We start from the raw sequence: 25,243 nt of genomic DNA, 5'->3' as shown, positions 1-25,243 counted from the left end.
AAGTCGAGAATGGGGACTCTGGGATCACTCAGCACTGAGGTTGGATCCTGACTCTATAACTTGTGTGGCCTCGGGCTGCTGAGGAAATGGAAGCATAGGAAAACTTCAGTGCCCGGCACACAGCTGGAGGTCAGGAAACCCAGAGGCTATTACTGAAGGAATCCACTTGGCATGTTCACCAAAGAAACTGTATCTCGGAGGTACAGCTTCTATTAAACGAGAAAACACACTTTTACAAGCCAGTGCGTTCACTTACAATCCCACATCTTGAAAATATCCTTATAGAAAAGTCTGGGAAGAAATCTAGGACTGCGAAACGGGAATAGTGGTCATCTCTGGGCATACAGATAACTGGTATGGTTTTTTGCCTTGTGCTTTTCTGTATTTTCCAGATTTTTTTTTTTCTCTACAGATGTGTATTGGGAATCAAAAAAATTTTTTTTTTTTTTTTTTTTTTTAGGAAGAGAAAGAAAACTGTTTGGTCTTGTCTCAGACTGGAGCTGAGCCAAAGACAATGGGCAAATCTATAGCTCCAAGTGCGATAAAAGCAAGACAGAAGAATATAATGGATCTCAGGCAGAAAGCTCCTGGCCTCGGGAGAGGGAAAACCGAGTCAGGCTCCTTAGAGAAGACTCAAGCATATCAGGAAAGTCTTCCTGGAGGAAGAGGTCTTTGAAGGGCTAGATTTGAGAGCCAGAAAGGGCTGGATTTCGACCAAAAGGGAAAGATGAGTCTGGTCCTATTGTCCTGTGGGTACTGGGGGCGCCGATGGAAGCGCTCTGAGCAGGACTAGATCTTTAGGAACTGGACCCGGCAGCCACATGAGATGTTATTGGATGGCAGATGGAGCCTGGGGTCTCTGAGAGTGGCCAGGGCTCCTGAACTGGGGGGGAGGGAGGGCATCCCAGCTTCCATCCAACTAGTAGAAAGACCCAGGTTACCCTCCCCCCGCCCCCCACAGCTGGCCAGCAGGGTCTCCTTTACTTTGCTCTGCTCATCTGACCCAGACGATACTGCAGTCCACAGTTAGTGCGGCCCCCTATGGATGGACCTCTTGTGAAGCCCTTGGGAACCTCATGACATTCCCATTTTACAGGCCAGGAGACTGAGGCTCAGAGAGGCCAGCTGAGCTGTAGGATAGGGAGGTGCCTTTGCACTGGGATGAGGGGAGGGGGCTCCCTTCCCAGCTATGTGAGCAGGAACTCACCTACTGCATCCAAGCCTGTTTCTCTCACTTTGCAGGGAGTGGGGGACAGTGACACCCAGTTGTGAGGACGGCAGCGGGTGCCTGAAGAGACCGTCATGCCGTGACTGTCCCAGGTCACTCAGCAGCTGGTGGGGCTACTGCGTTCCTTGTTACCTGTTTTGCTCTGTCCTTCCAGGACACCTTCTGCTGTGGCCCGTATTTATTTACAAATGTATTTGTCTATTGTCGGACTCCCCGCTCCCCACTGAGACTGAGCCAGGCTTGGTTTGTTCTGGGCAGGGCTGGAGGGTGGGGGCTCAGTCAGGACTTGCTGAGCCAGCAAATGCATTGAGGATGAGCACCTCCGGGCTTGTCTGTTTTGAGTCAGTTTCCTCCCTGTGTCCTTACATCATTTCTCCCCCAAGAACCACATTTTACAATAGTTTCTATGGCAGCTCGCAGCTTCCTCCCTCTTCTTTAAGTGAGGGTGGGGGAGGAACTGCCGCTTTGCAACCTGGGGAGTGGGGTATGTGTGTGCATATTCACATGTTGTCTATGGAGCTGTAGGGGGGGAAGATGGGGACATTCTCCAGATACCTCTGGGGGTTGGTCCCCCTTGGAGTCCAGTGACATGGTGGGGGGGGGAGGCGGGGGGGGGGGGTTGAACCTTTGTGCAGGGGGGAGTTTCCCCGGGTCACTGGGTTAAGAGACACATCCCCACAGGCTAGCCCTGCCTGGAATTTCTGGGGAGCAGGTCCAGGCAGTCTCTACAGGTCACCGTAGGGCTGTGTGACCATGCATCCGTGGGGGCCCCGGGGCACATGAATCTGGAGTCCGGGCTGTATACAGCCAATAGCACTTGGCTTCTCTGGGAATTCGAGGAAGCTTCAGGAATGACCGAGATCAAGGTCAATGGCCAGAACCAAGCATCTGTCTTCAGCTGGGGAGCCGCTGGAGATCGAGGGAAGGTGGAGGTGGGGAAGGGTCCCTGGGTGCCCAGAGCCTGGAGCCAGATACTTCTCCAGGCCCTAGAGAGGCCTTAGGGGACAAGAGTCAGGGGTAGTAAGAGTATTTTTGAAAGTCAGGGCTGGTTCTCAGCTGCTTGAGTAATGCCTTGGAAACCCGGAGAGCTTAGTTACCCCCTCAGATCTCTCCCAAGGGTCTGGCGCTGGCCTTCTCACAGCCCCGCTAACTCACCTGCTCCCACACCGGCATCCGCCAGTCTCAGCTGACATCCCGTCCCAGCTGACGGCAGCCAAAGACCTCAGAGTTGTCCTCGATGGTTCCTTCTCTTACACACTGCCACCTCCTTGAATGTGGGCCAGGTTCAACTCCCTCCTCCCCTCCTCCCTTCTTCCCTTCTTTTCTTCCTGTAAACTCTACCCCCAACGTGGGCCTTGAACTCACAATCCCAAGGTCACGAGTCGCCTGCTCTACTCACTGAGCCAGCCAGGGACTGATTTCCAGGGACTAATTTCTAACGTTTATTTATTTTTGAGAGAGAGAGGAGGAGAGACAGAACATGAGTAGGGGAGGGGCAGAGAGGGAGACGCAGATTCCGAAGCAGGCTCCAGGCTCTGAGATGTCAGCACAGAGCCTGACACGGGGCTTTAACTCACAAATCACAAGATCATGACCTGAGCCAAAGTCAGATGCTTAACCGACTGAGCCACCCAGGTGCCCGTCGGGGGACTAATTTCTAATGAACAGAATTTGGCAGAAATGACGCTATAGGACTTCCAAAGCCAGCTGCCAACAGCCGGCGCCTTATAAGTGCCCCTGCCCTCCAGTGGACCCTGAGGTTGCATTCCCCCGAGGCACACATCTTCCCAGGGCTCTCTGTCTTACAGAGTAAAAGCCAAAGTCCTCAAGGCCCTTCCTAACCTAGCCCCATTTTACCTTTTTGGCTTTATTTTCTTTTCCTTTTTCTTTTTTTTTTAATGTTTATTTTTTAGAGAGAGCGCGCACACATGAGCAGGGGAGGGGCAGAGGGAGAGGGGGACTGAGGATCCGAAGCGGGCTCCATGCTGACAGAAGAGAGCCCGACGCGGGGCTCGAACCCACGAACCACGAGATCATGACCTGAGCCGAAGTCAGAATCTTAACCGACTGAGCCACCCAAGCACCCCTTGGCCTCATTTTCAACTACTCCTCTCATTGTGCATTTCATTCCGGCCACCCTGGCCTCCTTGTGATTCCTCAAACACAGGTTCTCGGCTGCCTCGGGCCCTTTACACGTACTCCTCTGCCTGGATTGCTCTTCCATTAGAAATCTGCAGCTTGGTCCTCTGATCTCCTTAAATCTTGGCTCAAACGTCACCTTTGTCAGCAAGGCATCCCTGACACTCCCATCTAACCCTGCAATCCTTGGCTTCCTAGAGTTCTTTACGACTGTCTTGCATTTATGACCTCTTACGGGCACTATAGTTCTCAATTTTGTTTATGGTACGTCTTCCCCAACTGGCATAAAAGCGCCACAGGGACAGGGATCTTTGTCTATCCTTTTTCCTGTCTTCACCGCCGTATCCTCAGAGCCTAGAACAAGGCTTAACTTGGAGTCGGCATTCGGGGTGCCTGGGTGGCTCAGTCAGTTGAGCGTCCGACTCTTGGTTTCCGCTCAGGTCGTGACCTCACGGTCGGTGGGCTTGAGCCCCGTGTCAGGCTCTGTGGTGACATCGCAGAGCCTGCTTGGGATTCTCTCTCCCTGTCTCTCTGCCCCTCCCCCCACCTCTCCAAATAAATACATTTTGAAAAAATTGTTGAGGGGCTCCTGGGTGGCTCAGTCGGTCACGTGTCTGACTTCGGCTCAGGTCGTGATCTCACGGTTTGTGACTTCAAGCCCACATCGGGCTCTCTGCCGTCAGCACGGATCCTCTTCGGATTCTCTGTCCACCCCCTCTCTCTCTGCCCCTCCCCCATTCGTTCTCTCTCCCTCTCTCCCTTTCAAAAATAAATACACATTTTAAAAAAGTGGTGAGATATCTCTTCTCACCCAGTGGGGAATGTTTCAAAAGCACGAGGTAATTGAGTGAGGGTGAGCGGTGGGAAAGTGGCCTTGGGCCTTCCCGATTCGTGGGGGGTACACACGGGCTCCATGAAGACGCGGGCTGCTCACCGCTATAAACACAGCGCCTGGGACCGTATCTGGCACAGAGTAGGTGTTCACTAAAAATCAGAATGAACGCATGAGTAAACAGATCTTTCCAGAAGGTAATTTGGCAATGCAGAACAAAAAAACTTAAGAATGTGGGGGCTCAGTCAGTTGAGTGGCTGACGTCAGCTCAGTTCAGGATCTCACAGTTCCTGAGTTCAAGCCCCACATGGGACTCCCTGCTGCGTGCACAGAGCCTGCTTCGGATGGATCCTCAGTCCCCCTTCCTCTCTGCCCCTCCCCTGCTTGTGCACTTTCTCTCTCTCAAAAGTAAATAAACATTTAAAAAAATATATTCATAAGAAAACCCAAAAACTTAAGAATGTGTATTCTTTGGGGGCCAACAATCCGAATTTCAGGAATTTTCTTGCAAACATAGTTAAACTAGTTGTCACAGGTGTGTGCGCGAGCACGTTCTCTGAAACTTGTCCGCTCCCTCCCGCACCCACGCCGTGTGGGGGAGGCGGCACACAGACAGATACGTTTTCTGTTCTTATGGAGCATATTGCCCCGGGAGTGAGAGAGAAGCAAGAGGAAGTCAAATGGGAGAGACAACCTGAGTCCCCATCATCCGGGGATGAAAGATGCCGTGCTGTGCAGCCGTGGGTCTACACGTCCTGACGTGGAAAGGCATCGCACCTCGGCTGTGCTGAGTGAGACAAAAATGTTCTAGGGTAAAATGTATCACTCACAGGAGTTGACTTAAGTTGGAAAATATTTTCCCCCTTCACAAAGATGGCGCCAAAGGCAAAGAAGGAAGCCCCTGCCCCACCCCCGCCCCCCGAAACCAAAGCCCGAGCAAAGGCTTTGAAGGCCAAGAAAGCAGCGCTGAAAGGCGTCCACAGCCATAAAAAAAAAAAGAGGATCCACACGTCACCTACTTTCCTATGGCCCAAGACACTGCGTCTCCTAGGGCAGCCCAAATATCCTGGAAAGAGGCCCCCTAGGAGAAACCAGCTTGACCACTATGCCATCATCAAGCTCCCCCTGACTGCGGCGTCAGATATGAAGAAAATAGAAGACAACAACACACTTGTGTTCATCATAGATGTCAAGTTCAACAAAGCACCGGGTCAAACAGGCTGTGAAGAAGCTCTATGACATTGACGTGGCCAAGGTCAACACCCGGATCAGGCCCGATAGAGAGAAGACGGCATATGTTCGACTGGCTCCCGACCATGATGCTTTGGATGTTGCCAACAAAATGGGGATCATCTAAACTGAGTCCAGCTGGCCAAATCTAAATATAAATTTTTTCACCATTAGAAAAAAAAATTTTTTTCATTTGCCTTGAAAGGTCTGTAAGGAACATTCTAGAAGGTCAAGAGTGGTTAATAGGTGCAGATATTGTTGTTTTTTTTTCTTTCTCTTGTACATTATATGCAAGTTTTCCAATGAAGATGTATTATGTTTCTGGCCATAACACTTTTTAAATGTTCATTTATTTTGAGAGCGAGAGTGGGGGGCGGTGAAAGAGAGAGAGAGAGAGAGAGAGAGAGAGAGAGAGAGAGAGAATCCCAAGCAGGCTCCAAGCTGTTAGCACAGAGTTCAACGCAGGACTCGATCCCACCAACCGAGAGATCATGACCTGAGCCAAAATCAAGAGTTGAACGCTCAACCGACTGAGCCACCCAGGCGCCCCAAAACAATAACTTTTTAGTAGATATCATGATGAGTGGAAGGAGCCAGACATCAGAGAGAACATACTGCACAATTCCACTTGGGTGACGTTCAAGAACAGGCAAAACTAATCTATGGTAATAGAGGTGAGACTATTGGCTAGGTCTCGAGGTGGGGGTGGGTACTGGCTGGGAAAGGGCATGAGGGAACTTTCTGGGGTGGTGCAAATGGTGCTCACGGGGTACGTACCTATGTAACCGTGCGTCCAGCTGAACGCTTAAGATTTGCGCACTTTCCGGTATGTAAATGAAAACTCGATACTAGAAAATAAAATTAAACAACACAAAGCACAACGCATCAGGCTTAAAATAGCCAAGAGCAAGGATTCTAATTAAGACCCAGATGCCCGGCTGCCAGGAGTACTTACTTGGTGGGCGGAGCCCATGATGGGAACCCGAGGGGCCCCCTTTGCTGGTGACAAGGGTTGTATCACAATTGAAAACAGAGCCCGTGCATTTCAGAGCAGATTAAGGAGGCTTAACCAGCCAGGCCACTGAACTTGTGCCACAACAATTTAATAGACACGTGTTCGGGCCAAAAAAACCAAATGGCCCCGAGTGACCAAAATAACCTAATCTCATGCAACCTGTCAGGGGGACAGAGAACAGGCCTCCGCTCCATCAGACAATTCCAGGAATCCAGGGTCAGAGAGAAGGTGATATCTGCTCCTGAAGCATTGTGGGGGCCTTGAGCCGCAGGCCGTGGACATCCTGCAGCGACGGCCACCGCTGTTGGATGCCAGGAGCAGGTTCAAGGCCCCAGGTTATCACTCAAGTCAGGTCTGGCGAGAGGGACCTGGCCCACGTGGCTGCAGGCAGGAAGGAGCCCCGGTTCTGCAGAATCTCCTTTCACCCAGAAATAACATCCCTTCTGACAGCTCAGTTTATCAGTGATGGCAGATTTTTTGAAAACAGTAACAGCAGTTTCTACGGCTCACATGCCCACAGTCCACAAGGAGGGGCTGGCCTGTGGTGTCAGGGCAGCTGCTGTCCACACCTCTTCTCCGGGGGGAGGAGGCACCCTTCGAAGGCCCTCTCCCAGTCTGGCTTCCTGTGGTCTGTAAGCTCCGAGAGGGCGGGGCCCGGGTTCACTTTCCCTCTCCTGCACCCCGCACCCCGGACCCTCTGTAGATCTCTGGTTTACAAATGAGGGAATGTCCCTTCACCATCCCTTTCTGTCCTCACAACAACCTAGGAGACAAACAGGGCTGTTCCCATTTTATAGAGGAGGAAAATGAAAGCAGGAGGTGATGCGGGCCACTCGAGCGGGACCCCGTTTCTCCCTCCAGGCCCGCAGGTTTCCCCGTCCCAGGACTGCTAACCACAGCTGTCCCAAACGCCCCTGCTCCAGCCTCGAAAAGTGAGGAGGACCCCGAGAGACCACAGCACTTTGGGAATTTTTCTTTCGTAGAGAAATAATTTTTCTTCTTACTTAAAAGTTCTGCAGTCTCGTCCTCTCTTCTGAAGAAGTGTAGGGGTCACCATTTCCCCCAAATCGAATCAATAAAGATACTGCCGAGCAATCGAGCCTTTGATGACCACAGGGGAGTGGGGAGCCCCGTCTCCTTGGGCACTGGGACTGGGAACACACAGAGATGCAGCCTGGAGGTCAGCCTGGTAAACATCTCAAAACGTCTACGACCCAGAAATTTCACCAAAGGACACTCAGGGTAGAAGGAACAGCGTGAGCAGAGGTATGAAGGCCGGAGAGTTGAAGCACAGACGTTTGACCTGGCTCTTTGTTTCCAGAAGGAGGGAGCTGCTAGCCAAGCCCGGTGGCAGGACGGATCACCCCCATCAAGGACTGGGCTCAGCACTCAGGGAGCCAATGATCCTGGCTGGAGGAGGCCTGGGCCTGGAGCCCACTGGGGGGGGGGAGGGGGTTGGAAGCTGATCCCTCAGCCGCCTGCGTTTGGCCAGTGAGGGTTTGTTTTATTTCTCCAGTGCAATCTGGTGAAATTTGTATCTAGAGCCCATTTCACAGATGAGGAAGTTGACTTCAGTGAGGCTTTAGCAACAACCCTGAAGTCATAATGCAATTAAAAAAAAAAAAAAAAACCAACAAAAACCAGTTTGCACTCAGCTGTGTCCAATTCCCGATTTCAAGGTCATCCATTCATGCCCAAACCTCCCCTTGGCATCTCCACTGAGCAGTGAGACTCTGGGAACAACACGGGGTGTCGAAAGCCCTGCCCTCAGGGGACTCAGCATCCAGAGGGGAGGTCGAAAATGGGAAAAAGTATCCAGCTAAAGGCTTAGGGGCCTGAATCCTCCTCTGATAATGTGGGTCTTTTTGGGGGGATGGGGTTGGGGGTTCGGGGCAGGGGCAGAAATGGAACCCAGTGCAGCCCATTCGGGTGCACGTTCTCGTTTTAGGGCATCTGCCCAGAATTTTCTACAGGTCCCGCGTCAGGTCTGTGTTGGCCCCAGATGAACAGTGGGGCCTGGGCCAGCCTCCTCACCTCTGCCTCAGTTCCCTTCAGTGCTGAACAGGGGTAACTCTGAACCTCGGAAGGCCGTCGCAGATATCATGATGTGAATCGGGGCTCAGATTTTCCTGCCCGAGGCCGGGTGGCTTAATTCATTGGTAGGAACTTTTCTTGGGTCTCTTCACCAACACCCGGTCCCTCCTTGCCACCTGCAGATGCTTTCCTCCTCACTCCCTCGTCTGGTGCAACCGCCTCTGGCAGTCTGAGGGGGTGAGGGGTCAAGTGTGTGGGGGCCGGAGGGAGGATCGAGGGCTTATTACATTAGGGTCCATACGCTCACACGGTTCTGTTAAATTCCATCTCGTCGAAAGCACTGCCAGGTGAGGTGCGTGGACCCTTCTCGATGGAGAAACCAAGGCCCAGGGGCCCTAAAGGCCGAGCTCAGGTCCAGAAGAGATGGTCAGGTACGTACTCAGACCTTTTCTTCTGAGAGAGAGGGGCCCCAGGGCTGGGAGAAGTCTGGGTATTTTAGACGCGCGCTCATACAGGGAGCTGTTCTTTTCTTGGTCCTTCCCAGTCCTCACTGGCCACCTTCCGTGGCCAGACCCATGCCAGGCCCCCGGGGGGCACAGCCGTGAATAGTCACAGGCGGTCGGAGAGGGAGACAGGTGATCGGCCAGCCTCCTATGATGGGCTCCCTGACCTCCAGCTGCACTTCTAGGCCTCCACCACCCACGGCAGTCGCCCGCACACCCCGCCTTCCCCCACCGATGGTGCACAGCCTGCCTGCCTCCAGCTGCCCCAAGACAAAGGGCAGCAAACTCCGAGTCCCCCAGACCTGGGCTCAGATCCCCTCTGGCACCAGCTGGCTCCCTCCATGGTGCAGGTTTCCCCATATGAGCAGTACTGAGCAGGACAAGATACGAATGTGTGCGGTTGGCTCAAGGGCACTCGGAGGTGGGGGGTGGGGGGACAGGACCCCATCTCTCTCACTGGCTTGGTGTCTGTCCTGGGGCCTTAACATGGGGGGGGGAGCATTTCCCATGAATCTGAGATTTGTCTGGAGAGAAGGTTTGGACTCTAGACTCTCTCTCAACCCCCATCCCAACCCATCAAACCTCAGTCCTACCATGGGGTAAACACACACACACACACACACACACACACACACACACACACACAGAATGTGGTCCTCATCTGAGTGCTTCTCTTTCATTAATAATGAATGATAATAGTAATAACAGGAATGATCATAGAAACCGCCCCCCCCCCCCGCCCCCAGGCCCGGCTTCTTGCTGGACTGTTCCATGCGGCCTCATTGAACCTCACAACCCCCCAGCTGGTTCTATTTTAAAGAGGAGGAACTGAGCACCCGAGAGGCTAAGAATTCAAAACCACAGCTTGTGGGCGGCTTTCCGGGATATAAATTGATTCTTTTGTCATTGTTTTTCCTCTACTGCTGACTAAACACCTACTCAGCCTTACCTGGTGGAGGGTCTGAACACCTGGGGCCCCCCAGGGCTGGGGGACAGTTGGGGGATCCCAGCATGAGGGCAAAGGGGCGGGGTCCCTGCAGGCGCAGAAATGGATGAGAAGGGAAGGACGGGGTGGGAGAAAGCGGGGCCCCCCACGTTAATGGCCCACCCAGCTGGCTTTGAGGAGTGGCCCTTGCCTCCCACCGGCTCCAGGCACTGAAGATTCTAGCCAGGAACACAGAAGTGCAGGGAGGGCATTTTCATGTCTGAAAGGCCCTCTCGGGCCCACAACTCTGCTGAATTGTCTCCGCCCTCTGCTGTGTCCACGAGCCTCCCGGGTCACCTAGCTAGATGAGGCTGACGTGGCAGTGTGACCCAGGTGTCGCCAAAACCCTGTTCTTGTGTTTATTCCCCATTCAGCTACCCCGTGCCAGCCCTGACTTGGGGACGGGAGGAGGCTGGGCTCAGCTCCCAACAGCCCAGGCTCCTGGACGGGGCCCTGTGGCATTCTAGGCCCCTCTGGCTACCCCTGGGCCAGGTTCCCTGCTGTGTGCCAGGCCTGGGACAAGGGTCATGAGATAGGAAACCGAGGTGCCCAGTGGTTATGTTTGCTGCCCAGGGTTGCACAGCCAGAGAGCTGGCAGGACTGAGATTTGAAGGTAGTTCTGAGTGGGGTGCCTGCGCTCTGCAGTGAGTGTGGAGCCTGCTCGGGATTCTCCACCCCCCCTTCCCCCTCTACTCGCGCTTCCTCTCTCTAAAATAAAATAAAAATTTTTCCTTTTTTTTTTTTAACATTTATTTATTTTTGAGAGACAGAGCAGGAGCGGGGGAGGGGCAGAGAGAGAGGGAGACACAGAATCCGAAGCAGGCTCCAGGCTCCAGGCTGTCAGCACAGAGCCCGACGTGGGGCTCGGACCCACAAACCGCGAGATCATGACCTGGGCCGAAGTCGGACGCTTAACTGACTGAGCCACCCAGGTGCCCCAAATTTAAAAACTTTTTTTGAATAAATAAAAGAGAGGAAGGAAAGAGGACGTGACAGAAGAAACTGGGGGTGGAATGAAGGCCTCCAGTGACAGCCTCCGGGAGGCCAGAAGTCACAGCCCCACAGAGCCTGTGTGTCTTCTCTTATACACGACCTGGTATGTTTGTATTTATTCATTTACTTGCCGATCATTCCTCTGGCCCGCGGAATGTGTGTTGTCCCCACCGGAGCCAAGCATGGGAGAGGCGTTCGGTAATTATTTATTGAATGAATTAATGTTTGCTTTTTAATGTTGGTCATGACCCTCTAAACAGAGCTCACAGCCCACCAGGGGGTTGTCTCCCAGTCCTGGACAACTACCAAGAAAGAGACTATTCTTGAGAGCGTTCTTTCCAGTGGCAGGAGTGGGGGGAGGCAGGGAGGGGGGTAGGCAGGGGCTCCCTGCTTTCAAACCCCTCCCCATCTCGGTTCTCATCATTTCTGAGCCCCCAAGGACTCCACTCCTTTGGCCCCAGGCCAGGCAGCCTGCCCTCTGGGCTTCAATCCCTCCCCCCACCAACGCCCTCCCTCCCGCCTCACCACCTACCAGAAGTGGGCACCACAAAGCCAGAGCTGGGCCCTAGTATGCAGCCCCTCTCCATCCTTGGTAGGTGCCCAGTCTGGGTCCGGGTACTCTCACCATCAAGCCCATGGCCTCCACGCTGCAAGGGGCTGGCGTGGGGGTGCTAGAAACACCGGTGAGCCAAAGCCCGAGGGTGGCCCTGGGGCCGCTGGAGGCTCTGAAGGTGGGGCAGTGCCTGGCTAGACCACAGGTCTGTGCCTGCTGCAGGACAGGGCCTGCGGGTCTGTGAGAGCCTGGGCCCTGGGTGGGTGGGTCGCTGGCTTCCACAGTAGCATATGGAGCCACTGGGGGCTCACGATGGCCTCAGGGAGCAAGGCGCTGGGGCTCCTTCAAAGTTCTCAACTGTGCTTTCCGCTGGCACCTTGACAATGGTGAGCAGACCTCCTTGGTGGCAGCGTGACCATATTTTAAAAAGTGGAAATATACCCATTAGGATGACTGCTATTTAAAACAAAAACAAAAGGGCACCTGGGTGGCTCGGTACGTTAAGCATCTGACTCGATTTCTGCTCAGGTCATGATCTCTCGAGCCCCGCGTCGGGTTCTGCACTGACGGTGGGGAGCCTGCTTGGGATTCTCTCTCTCCCCCTCTCTCTGCCCCTCCCCCGCTCACACTTGCACACGCGCACGGTCTCTCTTAAAAAAAAAAACAACAAACTTAAAAAAAATAAAACAAAAACAAAGGAAAAAATAAAGATCAGCGAGGATGTGGAAAAAATTGAAATCCTTGCACCCTATCGGTGAGACTATAAAATGATGTAGCCACTATGGAAAACAGTACGGCAGTTCCTAAAAAAAATTGAAGAAGTATCACGTGAGCCAGCAAACGCACTTCTGGGTAAATATCCAAAAGGATCGGGAGCAGGGTTTTGGAACAGATATTTGCACACCCACGTTCACGGCAGCATTATTCCCAGCAATCAAAAGGTGGAAACAACCCAAACGTCCATCCACCGATGAATGGATAAGCCTAACGTGGCTTGTACATACAATCGAGTATCATTCGCCCTTAAAAAAAAGAAGAGGGGCGCCTGGGTGGCGCAGTCGGTTAAGCGTCCGACTTCAGCCAGGTCACGATCTCGCGGTCCGTGAGTTCGAGCCCCGCGTCGGGCTCTGGGCTGATGGCTCGGAGCCTGGAGCCTGTTTCTGATTCTGAGTCTCCCTCTCTCTGCCCCTCCCCCGTTCATGCTCTGTCTCTCTCTGTCCCAAAAAAAAAAAAAAAAAAAAAAAGAAGAAGAAAATCCTGACCCGGGCTACAGGAGGGATGAACCTTGAGTGAGGACATTATGCTAAGTGAAATAAGCCAGTCGCGAAAAAGACAAATGCTGTATGATTTCACTTATATAAGGTCTCCAGAGCCTTCCAGTTTGCAGAGACAAAAAGTAGAATGGTGGTTGCCAGGGGTTGGGGGGAGAGGGTCGGAAGGGTCATCATTTCGTGGATGAAGTTTCGGGTTTGCGAGCTGATGAGGTTCTGGGGATTATACAGCAACGTGAATATACTTAACACGGCTGAGCTGTACACTTAAAAATGGTAAAGACGGCAAATTCTATGTTCTATGTATTTTGCCATCACTTTTTGTAAAAAGTGGGAGGGGGCGCCGGGGTGGCTCAGTTGGTTAAGCGCCTGACTCCGTTTTGGCTCAGGTCACGATCTCATGGTTTGCGGGTTTGAGCCCCGCATCGTGCTCTGGAGCCGGCTTGGGATTCTTCCTCTCTCCCTGTCTCTCTGCTCCTCCCCTACTCGCACTCTGTCTCTCTAAATAAGCAAACAAACAAATTTAAAAAAAGAAAAAGTGGAAGAACACCACTTGCTGGGCAAGACTCTTGTGAGGGTTCGGTGAGGGGCGTTCTGGCCGGTGTCCTGCACACGGTGGGTTGGGCTTTGTGGGCTGTCACCTGGGCAACTGATGCTCCCGCAGCCCCACAGCTGGCTTAATGCTACTGTAACTGTTAAAATGCTTCATAATTTTTGAACAAGAGTACCTGCGTTTTCATTTTGCACTGGGCCCCTCCAATGATGGAGCTGGTTCTGGCCCTCGGCCCCTAAGAACCACAGGAGCTGGTGGTTCTTAGTAAGAAGGACACTTGGACAGACTTTGTCCCTACTTCTGTGCAGGAAGAGCTCAGTGTAGGGGACACGGATGGTGGGGGTAGAGAAGGGAATCAGGGCCACATGATGACCTCTCGGGGCAGGGGGGTTGAGAAGCAGTGGGGCCACCTGCGGAGAGGGCAGAGGGCCACAGAGAGCAGAGGTTGGGAAGGGGCTGGGTCCAGATCGTCCCAAAAAATGGCCCTAACGATGCGCAAGTCAGTATTTCAAGTGTCCCTTGGAACCAGCCTGGGAAACTGGCCATTGCTGGTACATTTCATCCAGGAGATAAGGTTTATTGAACACCCATGAGCCAGCAGCGCGAGGCCGGAAAGCCTCACCTGCATGATCTTCCTGTTCTCGTTCACCTCCTTGGTTTAAGGTGACACCACCAAGGCCTGGAGCCCCGGAGAGACCAGGCACGGAGGGACAGGGGCAGTAGAGGGTGCAAACTCGGCCAGTCAGGCTCCCGGTTAGTGCTGGTTCCACTAGGTGGCGCTGAATGGAAATGATGATGGACCTTGGCTAGACTTGTGGGGAGGTTTCAGGAATGCCCCTAAGCAAAGCTCAGAGCACCATCTAGAAAATGCACCTGTCTTCTCCAGAAGGCGGCTCTTTATGTTCTGGGGAGGCAGTGGTGTGAATGGTCAGGTTTCCAGGGTTCAAATCCAGGCTCTGCCACTTACAAAGTCCACAAATTTTCACAACTTTTGAATTAAGTTAAAAACATAATTGAGAATATACATATGTTTTTGTAATATGGGTCTACTAATGAGGAGGATGAATTTCTTTCTTGGGGGGAGGAGGGGGATAACTTTCACTAAATTGGGGTTCAAAGTTAGCGTGTTCCCTGTCATCCAATCGATTGCAAATGGTCATGGGTATAAACCATTCTTAGCTTTCTCGAACTGTAAAAAAACAGGTGGCAGGCTGGATGTGGCCAGTGGTTTGCTGTCTCCTGACCTAGCGTATTAACTGTATTAACTCTGTTTCCTTGGTGCTCAGTTCTCCTTTGGCTGAATTTTGTGCCATTGTTGTTCTTTAATATTTTCGTCCGAACTCTCTCTTTCATGAACTATTTATTCTCATAGGGCAGTGGACTGAATGTTTACATCCCCCTCCCAACACATAATTCATGTGCTGCAATTCTAATCCCCGACGTGATGATGACAGGAGGTGGGGGCTTTGAGGAGTGATTAGCGCACCAGGGTGGAGCCTTCATGAATGGGATTAGTGCCCATTAAAAAAAAAAAGAAAAAAAAGGACCTTAGAGAGTTCCCTCACCTCTTCTGTCCTGTGGGGACAGGGTAAGGAGATGATGGCCTGTGAACCAGGAAGTGGGTTCCCAGCAGACACGAAACCTGCTGGTGCCTTGATCTTGGACTCCCCAGCCTCCAGAACTTTGAGAAATAAATCTGTGGCATGTGAAAGGCAACCAGTGTCTGGGGATTTGTGATGGTGGTCTGGGCAATCTGAGACGGTCTAAGGCATTTCAGTGAAATGGGAGACTGCTCTCTGGGGAGACCAACGACCCAGCCACACCATTAATTAACTTTCTGGCCAACTGTCCACATGCGTATTTTCTCACCTTCCCTCTTGCTTCTTACCTCAGAGGTGTGCCAGGGTTTTGTTCAGAAAATGCACCTTTTTTGGAGCTTTTCTCTTTTGCTTGGTGGGGAGTATTTGTCCCCATCTTACCGGGGTTGCCGCCCATGCATCGGTTCTGAACACGTCTTCCAGGAATTCCTCACTGTTTTGTCTGTCGGGAGCATCTCTTCCAGCTTCCCAGCTATGTCACAGATTTAGAGCAGGTGGTCATTCATGCAGAGAACCAGTTCTGGAAGCGGATCCGTCCTGGGTAAAGACTATTTCTGGAACTCCATTATCTTAGCACCTAAAGAGAGTCATGTCCTTGAAAAGAACTTACCAACCAATGCACTTACATTTGCACACTTTCAACTTAGGACTTTATACAATTGTTATCCTTCAAAAACACACAAACTGGGATTTTCCAGAACCCGTGCTGTGACCTCACCACGTAATATCTCCTGTCGTCACTCTACCCACGGGGACCACCTGACATGGGCAATGAATCTCGCCCCGCCTGCTGGATCTTCCAGCACCAGTGACAACGGGATATGGCCATTGATCCTCAGCAAACCCAGAGGCATGACTGAGAAACAGAAGATCTTATTTATTTTTATTTTTTTAATTTTATGGTTTTATTTTTTTTTTTAATTTTTTTTCAACGTTTTTTATTTTTATTTTTGGGACAGAGAGAGACAGAGCATGAACGGGGGAGGGGCAGAGAGAGAGGGAGACACAGAATCGGAAACAGGCTCCAGGCTCCGAGCCGTCAGCCCAGAGCCTGACGCGGGGCTCGAACTCACGGACCGCGAGATCGTGACCTGGCTGAAGTCGGACGCTCGACCGACTGCGCCACCCAGGCGCCCCTAATTTTATGGTTTTAAATTTACATCCAAATTAGTTAGCATATGGTGCAACGATTTCAGTAGATTCCTTAGTGCCCCTTACCTATTTAGCCCATCCCCCCCTCCCAAACCCCCTCCAGTAACCCTCTGTTTGTTCTCCATATTTAAGAGTCTCTGGTGGGGGCGCCTGGGTGGCGCAGTGGGTTAAGCGTCCGACTTCAGCCAGGTCACGATCTCGCGGTGCGGGAGTTCGAGCCCCGCGTCGGGCTCTGGGCTGATGGCTCGGAGCCTGGAGCCTGTTTCCAATTCTGTGTCTCCCTCTCTCTCTGCCCCTCCCCCGTTCATGCTCTGTCTCTCTCTGTCCCAAAAATAAATAAACGTTGAAAAAAAAAAAAGAGTCTCTGGTGTTTTGTCCCCCTCCCTGTTTTTATATGATTTTTATTTCCCTTCCCTTATGTTCATCTGTTTTGTCTCTTAAAGTCCTCATAGGAGTGAAGTCATATATTTGTCTTTCTCTAATTTCGCTTGGCATAACACCCTCTAGTTCCATCCATGTAGTTGCAAATGGTGAGATTTCATTCTTTTTGATCGCCGAGTAATACTCCATCGTGTATATATACCACATCTTCTTTATCCATTCATCCATCGATGGACATTTGGGCTCTTTCCATACTTTGGCTATTGTGGATAGTGCTGCTATAAATATGGGGGTGCGTGTGTCCCTTCAAAACAGCACACCTGTATCCCTTGGATAAATACCTAGTCGTGCTATTGCTGGGTCGTAGGGTGGTTCTATTTTCAGTTTTTTGAGGAACCTCCATACTATTTTCCAGAGTGGCTGCACCAGCTTGCATTCCCATGAGAAACAGATGATCTTAAGACAAAACCTGATAGAGTAATTCTTTGGTTTGGATGCCTTTGGTATTGAGAATCCTGAATGATTCATATTCTACTGTATTTGTCTATCTCTTCTGCTTTTTCATTGCGATTTGGGGGTGTGAAGGGAAATACGTATGTTCAGACTGCCATTTCAAAATTGAAAAAAGTTTAACTTTATTTTATTGTAGCTTTTAAAAAATTACAAAATAATATTTTTGTGCTACTAAAATCCACACAATAAAAGATACAGGCTGGGACTGCCTGGGTGGCTCAGTTGGGAAAGCATCTGACTTGATTTCTGCTCAGGTCACGATCTCATGGTTCATGACTTTGAGCTCTGTATTGGGCTCTGTGCTGACTGCACAGAGCCTGCTTGCGATTCTGTCTCCCTCCCTCTCTGCCTCTCCTCCTCTCTCTTTCTCTCAAAAACACATTTTCTTTTATTTATTTATTTATTTATTTATTTATTTATTTATTTATTTATTGAGATAAAGCACACACACATGAGCAGGGAAGGGGCAGAGAGAGAGAGGGAGAGAGAGAATTCCAAGCAGGCTCTGCACTGAGAGTGGGGAGCCTGATGCGGGGCTTAAACTCGCCAACTGGTGAGATCATGACCTGAGCCAAGATCAAGAGTCAGATGCTTAACCAACTGAGCCACCCCCAGGTGCCCTAACACGCATTTTCAATGTATCATTTAGCTTAGTTGATTTTCTTTTTAGCCTCTTACAAGTTATGCTTTTACAACTTGTGAGGATGGGTCTTTCTAAGCACAACAGGAAGCTAGATGCTAAACTGGAAAAGGGTTAACAGATTGTAGCTACTTTAAAAACTAAGACCTGGTTATCTTGATGGCAATGGAAAGCCCTTGAAGGCTTTTTTATTTTAAATACATTTATTTATTTACTATTATTTCTTAACGTTTTATTTTTGAAAGACAGAGTGCAAGCGGGGGAGGGGCAGAGAGAGAGGGAGACACACAGTCGGAAACAGGCTCCGGATAGCTGAGCTGTCAGCACAAAGCCCTCCGTGGGGCTCCAACCCACTGACCATGTGCGATCATGACCCGAGCCAAAGTTGGATGCTTCACCGACCGAACCACCACGTACTCCCAAATACATTTTTAAAAAAGCTTATTTAATTTTGAGGTAGAGAGAGCCAGGGAGGTGCAGAGAGAGAAGAGAGAATCCCAAGCAGGCTCTGTGCTACCAGCGTAGAGCCCAATGTGGGGCTTGAACTCACGAACTAGTGAGATCATGACCTGAAGTGAAACCAAGATTTGGACGCTTAACCGACTGAGCCACCCAGGAGCCCCAAGCCCTTGAAAACTTTTTAAACTACGTTTACATGATCTCAGTTTGTCTTTTCCCTCTGGGATCACCTAGCTCCCAGTTAATTTTTCATATTGGCCACAACTTTTTTTTTTTTTTTTTTTTTTTTTACTATTTGCTCTTCCCTGTGATGTTGGTCTCCTTCCATTGGCTGTCGCCAAGCCTTCTAGTATTTTGGCTGCTGGTGATGCATCTGGAATGGCACGTATGCTGCATAAGGCAGGAGTATGTGGGAAGCCAAGTGATGCGACTTCCTAGGTGCCATGCACCAGGAATTTAAAATCTCTTCCACCCCTGAGAGACAGAGATTTCTCTGGGGACAAATTGTAATGGAGAGGATCGGAGGTGCCTGTGCCCAAACAGCTAGAATGTATCAGAGCAGGGACGTAAAATTCTGCTTCTCTTCTTTCCGGCTATAGACAGGAAAACTGAAGGTCAGATAAGGGAAGTGACCTGCCGAAAGCCACATAAGCTAGTGGACTTTGGAGCGAGGGCTCAATCCAGGTCTGGCTCTGGTTTTAAATTTCTCACTGGGCCAAGCTGCCTCTTCCTAATAGAGTTTACAAAATACAGTTAGAGAAACTAGACCTGCGCCACGCTCAGGGGACATTTCACAAATGAGGTGACCTTTGAGTAGGCCCCGTACTGATTATTACGTGCCGAGCACATGTCACCTAAGGACAACGCACCCGCCAAGGGAGGCACTACCGACAGCGCCAAGCGCACACACACGTTAGCTGAGCAGCCGAGGGGACCGGACCCCGGGCCCTCATCACCCCACGGCTCTGCCTCCCACTGTCAGGCTCCACCTCGCGCCCCGACCCTTCTCAACCTCATTCCCGGGTCCTGAAGGCTGCGAGGTTCCCGGGGATGGAGGGCCGGCTCTTCTAGGATCTCCGCCGAGCGCGCGGCGGGCGGGGGGCCTAGGGAGCGGCCGGGAAAATGTGACCCCGGAAGCAGTCGCGGCGCCAGCGGCCGCGTCTTCGGTTGCCAGAGCGCCGCCCCGGAAGTAGAGCGCGGCGCGCGGCGGGCCGGTCCGCGGGGCGGCGAGCGGCGTCCTGCTGCCGGCGCCGGAGTGGGGCTGGAGGCGGGGCCGGGGCCCGGCGCGGGGCCGCCCTGCCCGGTGAGGTCCCGCAGGTGAGGTCCCGCCGCCGAGGCCGCCGCCTCCCCGGACGAGGGTGTGGCCGCTCCTGGTGGGCGGGTGCGCATGCGCGAGCGAGCGTGGGCGCCCGGGTCTACGCGGCCGCGGCCGTGTGGTTTAGATGTTGCTTGCCGGACCCGCGGCCCCCGGGAAGCCTGCGCCGATCACTGTGCCCCTGTTTTTCCTCCGAGTTCCTGTGACTTTCCTTGTGCTGCCCGCTCGTTGTAATTGCATTCTTCTTCATATGGGTTATCCCCGCATTTCATCGTTCCTGGGCTTTTCCCATTCATTTGCAGTCTGGATTGCTTCTCTCGGCATCTTTTGCAGGGCGCGGTGTACCTGTGGCGGCAGCTGTGGTCTGGAGGCAGATTGTGTCCCCCGCCCTGCTCGCCCTTCTCTGAGGGATGGGACCTAGGCACTGCCCCTCCCCGTGCCCTCATCACTCAAAGGGAGTGGGAGTGAGTGGGTAGGTAGCCATGCACCCGGTAGAGTAGCTGGGGCATTACAGGGCATTCGTTCGAGAAGTAAAAGTATCCTATTGTAAGCAGTTTACGGTTTGCAGAGAGGTTCTTTGTTCACGAAAACATTTAATGAGCACATTTCAGTGCTGGCTTGTGGCAGCGCTGAAAGGTTGGTCTTGCTCTGTGCCCGGGGGATTACCAATAGTGCTGAGTAGTTGCTGTGGAGGCTGGCACTGCCTCCCGGTCGGGTGTGGACATGGATGGTGGCCATCCAGCGGTGCGGAAAGTCCTTGTTTTTCACTATGAGCTATTGTTTTCTTTAAGGGTGGCATTTTTTTTTTTTTTTTCCTTCTCAAGGAAGACTGGCCGGAAAGGAATCGAAATGCCCTTAGAATCCTGGGCTCGTTGGGACTTTGTGGAAAGTGATACTGACCAGAGTGTTTGTGGGGGGAGGGGTAGTGGGGATGGAGACAGAGACGGCTCCGGTTTTTGTTGTTGTTGTTGTTATTTTTTTTTTTTTATGGCTGGACCCAGAAAAGTGCAGTGACTCTATGAATGGAAGTGCTTCCCTCTGTCTGCTTTTTCTCCTGAATGGCTGTCCTGGCTGTAACTGGCTGTAGTCATAACTCCGGGGTGTGAAAGGCCTTTTGGCAAAGTTGTGTCCTCCTGGGGTTGTAGGTCCAGCTATTCCCGGAGATGTTCTCTCGCTCAGCAGAAATCCGCCCAACTCCAGGTCTGCTTCAGGCCCCTGCAAAAGCTGTGGGATCTGTGGGTGCTTTTACTGGTTTTCTGTCCCCTGCAGGGCTGACGGCCCCTGTGGGGCTGGGCCGTGCCTCGTTCTCTACTTGGCGCAGACAGCACTTGTTTGATGGTGTGCGGAGGGAATTCCCATCTTTATTTTAGTTAATTTGTCAAATATTGATTGAGCACCTGCTGGTTTTTTTTTTGTTTTTTTTTTTTTCAACGTTTTATTTATTTTTGGGACAGAGAGAGACAGAGCATGAACGGGGGAGGGGCAGAGAGAGAGGGAGACACAGAATCGGAAACAGGCTCCAGGCTCCGAGCCGTCAGCCCAGAGCCCGACGCGGGGCTCGAACTCACGGACCGCGAGATTGTGACCTGGCTGAAGTCGGACGCTTAACCGACTGCGCCACCCAGGCGCCCCGAGCACCTGCTGTTTTTAGACACTACTCTGGACGCAGGGGATTCAGTAGGCAATAATGCGGAACAACATGTCTGCTCTCCTGGTGGGAGATGTGTGTGTCAAAGATAGGGAGTCACCGGGGAACCGAGTTCATGAACTAGACCCGTTCTTTTTGAAGATTCTTGTAAAATGTTTATTGGGTAAGTTTTGAGAGAGAGAACCAGCAGGGGAGGGGCAGGGAGAGAGGGACAGAGGGTCAGAAGCAGGCTCTGTGCTGACAGTGCGGAGAGCCTGACGCGGGGCTCAAACCCACACACCGTGAGATCACGACCTGAGCTGAAGTCAGACACTCAACCGACTGAGCCATCAGGCGCCCCTAGACCAGTTCTTTTCAAACTTGGGCAGGGGTAGGAATCTCACCTGAGAGGTTATTAAGATACAGATTCCTGGGCCCCACCCCCAGAGAGTCTGAGCGTGTGCGTCGGTGTAGGGGTTGGGGGAAGCTCAGGAATGTGTCTTTCTAACAAGCTCCTGGTGGTGCGGCTGCTGCCATGCTTTGAGTTGGCCCCGGACCGAACGATTGGGCACAGCCGGGGTGCCACCAGGAAGCAAAGCGACAGCGTGGTGAGTGGTTGGGAATTGGGAAGGCCACTCGGAAAGGTTGACCTTTGCGAAGGGGCCAGATGCAGGGGGAAGAGCAAAGCCTCAAAACAGGATGCGGCTTGGTGGGTGTGAGCAGCTGAAGAGAGCTGGCGCGTGGGGAGGGTGCTGGAGACGAGGCCCGAGAGGTGACGGGAAGCCTAGATTTCACGGGGTCCGCCTTGCAAGTCATCGGCAGACTGACAGCTTTATTCTGGGTGCTTTATTCTGGAAGCCCCTGGAGGCTTAGGGGCAGGGTGACGCGATTTGCTTGGTGCGTGTGAAAGGGGTCAGTCTGCTGCCGGGCGGAGAATGGGTGCGTTGGGGTGCGGCCGGCACTAGGGAAGCCAGTGGGAGCCTGCCATGGTCATCCGGGATTACGGGGACGCTGGGGAGAGACATAGACAGATCTGGAATCTTCTGGAGTAGAGCTGGCACGATTTGCTGCTGGATGAATTAGTAGCTACTTCCCCCTCAGGACCACAGTTGAGCTTTGTTGGGGCTCCGACGTACTTTGCCGCTGGGGCCCTCAGCGGATGGGGTGTGTTTCTTGCCTCCTTGGATCAACACCGTCCACGGGCACCTCGTCCCAGGCAGCTTTGTGCCTCCCGTCATGGACCCAGCACAGAGCGGCTGTCGGTGCTGAGGGGGTGGGTGAGAAAGAAGCTAGGCTGTCGAAGCACAGACCCCAGGGCCATCCCTGTGCCAGCCTGTCCTCAAGCTTACGAAGGTCCCACCCACCGGCCCCAGGAGTGGGTCCCACGTCGTGTTCTGAAAATTGTCAACTGCCTGGTTTCCGAATGCCTTTGCCTGGCTGACGTACCTTAGGAGGTGACAACAGTCCGCTATGATTTCGAGCACGGTCAGCGTAGAGATCAGCACACAACTGACTGTTTTTCTGGGTTAGGTTTTCTGACGTTCAGTTTGAAAAGCAGCAGACCGAATGGCTTTAACGCGCAGTTCCTGGGAACCACTAGAGAGGTGACCTATCAAGTTCATTGCAAGCTACTGTTAACCTAGCTTTTTTTTTTTTTTTTTTTCCCTCTTCTAGGAGGAAGTAACAGGAAGACCATCTGACGTCAGGTATTTCTTGATTTTTCTAAGGCAAAGGGCTTAGTATTTCTTAGGGTTGGGAAGCAGGCAGCCCCAGCTTCTGTGCCGGGGGCGGATTGGCCAGCTGGCTCCTTCGCCTGTTCCGCAGACCATTTCGAGCCCCCTTCACTGTGCCTGGCCCCGGCTGGGTGCTGGGGGGACAGAGACGAATCAGCCCACCCCCGGCCCTGTGGGTGAACTGACAGTCGACACTGTGGGAGGGAGGCGAGTGTGGGTGTCCTCAGGCTGCTGTCTGTGCTCTGCCCGTTCCTCTCGGAGCCCCACTGTCCCCATCTTATAAATGGGGAGAACACCTGCCCCCCGGCAGCCCGGGAGCCAGAACGGTACCCGTGGTAGCGAAGAGCGGGTGCAAACTGCCCAGCTCTGTGCCCCGTGGGTCCTGGTGTTCCGTGAATGGTAGCCGTTGTTTCTAGTGATAGCATATAAATGCAATTACCGACCCCGAGAGGGTGGGGAGGGTCGCCAGCACCCAGCCAAGGGCCCGGTGGGCCCACTGCAGGTGGGGCGGAGTGGAGGAGTGTGCAGGGCCGAATCAGGGAGAGCCGAGGCATTCGTTTCCAACCCAGTGAACCGGAGTCCCTGTGGTGTGCCAGGCCCACACCTGCCGACCGTGCCGTGACCCCCGCAATACCATGAAGGACCTGTGGCTTTCATTCCCGTTTTGGGGGGGAGTGCCGAGGCCCCAAGAGAACTAGTGAGCACCCGTGGGCGTGCGAGCACCGGAAACGAACCGTCTCCAGGGTTCAGGTGCAGAGGAACCTGCCATCCGGTCCTCTGGCCCCTCCCAGGCTGCCTCGTCGTTGGTTCTCCGTGGTGGTGGCCGTGCTGGTTCGGTGCATTTCTGAAAAGAAGTCCTGTGTGTCTTTAAAGGAGAGGTGGCCTGAGTTCGTTTCTTTCTCTTCTTTTTTAACCGTCAATAACTGGTCTGCCCTGTCGCCCATCACTGTGCTGTGCTCTCGCTCCCACGTGCGTATTTAAAGCCCTTTATGGGTGGAAGTTTCTTCTTCGTCTCCTCGTGTCTGGGACGGTTCTATTTTGCGTAAGTTTCCGAGGGCCGTACTGCCAAAGGGCCACGAAGTGGGTGGCTCAGGGAGGCGAGAAGTCTGAAATCAAGGTGTCGGTGGAGCCACGGTCTCTCTGAAGAATCTGGGGCGGGTTCCTCGCCTCTTCCAGCCTCTGGCGGACCCACACTTTTCTTGGCTGTGGCAGCATCGCTGTGATCTCTGCCTTCATGTTCCCGTGACCGTCTTCCCCATGTGTCTGTACGACCCTGTGTCGTCACATGGCGTTCTCTGCCTGTGTCTGTGTCCAGATCTCCTTTTTTGTTGTTGTTAATTTTTTTTAAGTTTATTTATTTTTGAGAGAGAGAGACCGAGAGAGTGAGCAGGGTGGTGGCAGAGAGAGAGGGAGAGAGAGAATCCCAAGCAGGCTCTGCACTGTCAGCACCGGGCCCGACGTGGGGCTCGAACTCGTAGTGAGATCGTGACCTGAGCTGAAACCAAGAGTCAGACCCTTGACTGACTGGACCACCCAGGCACCCCTCCTCCTCCTCCTCCTCCTCCTCCTCTTCCTCCTTTTTTTTCAAGTAATCTCTACACGCAGTGTGGGGCTTGAACTCATAAGCTGGAGATTAAGAGTCGCGTGTTTCACCGACTGAGCCCGCCATCTGGAGATAATGGGGCCGGCCGAAGGGACTGTGAGCTCTGTTGCAAAGGCTCCCACCTGAACCTAGAAAGAATCGGTGGGATGAGAAGGAAACAGGTGACTGAGAGAGCCCTCACCTCGCACACTTCTAGAAGGAACGTACGCAGAGAACTAAAACACAAGCCAGGAAGTTCTGTGTGCCGACTGTATCCCAGGAGAGGGATACAGGAGGTTTGGTGGAGGGAAAAGGTGACCAGAGCGGCTCCCTGGGGGAGGCGGCCTTTAAACCGCGCCTTGTGTGATTGGCGGAGCTGGATCCGGAGCAGCAGCGGGGAGGTGGTGGTGTTTCGCCGAGGCAGGGGTGCGCGAAACGAAGGAGTGTCACGGCAGCTCAACGAGGCCGCGGGAGCCAGAAAGTAATAGAATTCAGAGATACTTAGCACAGTGAGGCCCCGAAGCATCTGGCGGCGTGCCCTTGTTCGGCAGAAGACGTATGTCCCGGATACCGTGGCGAGGCGCCGGCTTGCGGTGTTCTCTGTCTCTTGGTCTTGTGCCGTGTACATTTCGTCTGCGTGTTCATTTTGTTTTAGGTAAGAACCCGCAGCACGAGTCACTGAAGGAGAGAAATTGGACGTTCCTGTTGGCTCCATAAGTACCTATGGTGGGTCCGGCCTGAGCGATTGGTTTTCCTTAGCACCCGTTGTCCACACGATGGAAAGGGGGAGCCGGGGAGGGGGGGCGGGGGCACACCAGGAAAACCTCCCCTTGAAGGCTCCGTGTCCTTGCTCAGTAAAGTGAGGATGAGAATATCTGTCCGGTCTGCCTTACTGGTTTTGGGGATC

At 52.7% G+C, this 25,243-nt stretch overlaps 1 protein-coding gene and 1 pseudogene across 11 annotated transcripts in view; both read left to right on the top strand.

The window, feature by feature from the left end:
- The first annotated feature begins 5,072 nt into the window (after positions 1 to 5,072).
- LOC122473919 lies at positions 5,073 to 5,600 on the top strand (annotated as a pseudogene).
- A 13,675-nt stretch (positions 5,601 to 19,275) lies between these two features.
- Positions 19,276 to 25,243, top strand: part of TTLL1 (tubulin tyrosine ligase like 1) — a 31,357-nt gene continuing 25,389 nt past the window's right edge. Inside the window, exons 1-4 of one of the 11 annotated variants that reach the window (XM_043562817.1) lie at positions 19,289 to 19,396; positions 22,696 to 22,727; positions 23,738 to 23,796; positions 24,992 to 25,062. The gene's annotated coding sequence lies outside the window, so the exon portion shown is untranslated. Of the gene's footprint in view, positions 19,625 to 19,727; positions 19,867 to 22,695; positions 22,728 to 23,737; positions 23,797 to 24,991; positions 25,063 to 25,243 lie in introns of all 11 variants that reach the window. The other 10 variants (XM_043562825.1, XM_043562814.1, XM_043562822.1 and 7 more) reach the window with 10 other exon arrangements.

Source organism: Prionailurus bengalensis, chromosome B4, assembly GCF_016509475.1.
Source record: "Prionailurus bengalensis isolate Pbe53 chromosome B4, Fcat_Pben_1.1_paternal_pri, whole genome shotgun sequence".
Classification (NCBI taxonomy): domain Eukaryota; kingdom Metazoa; phylum Chordata; class Mammalia; order Carnivora; family Felidae; genus Prionailurus; species Prionailurus bengalensis.
The sequence above is the reverse complement of the archived record's forward strand: the minus strand, read 5'-3'. Positions and strand labels throughout refer to the sequence as shown.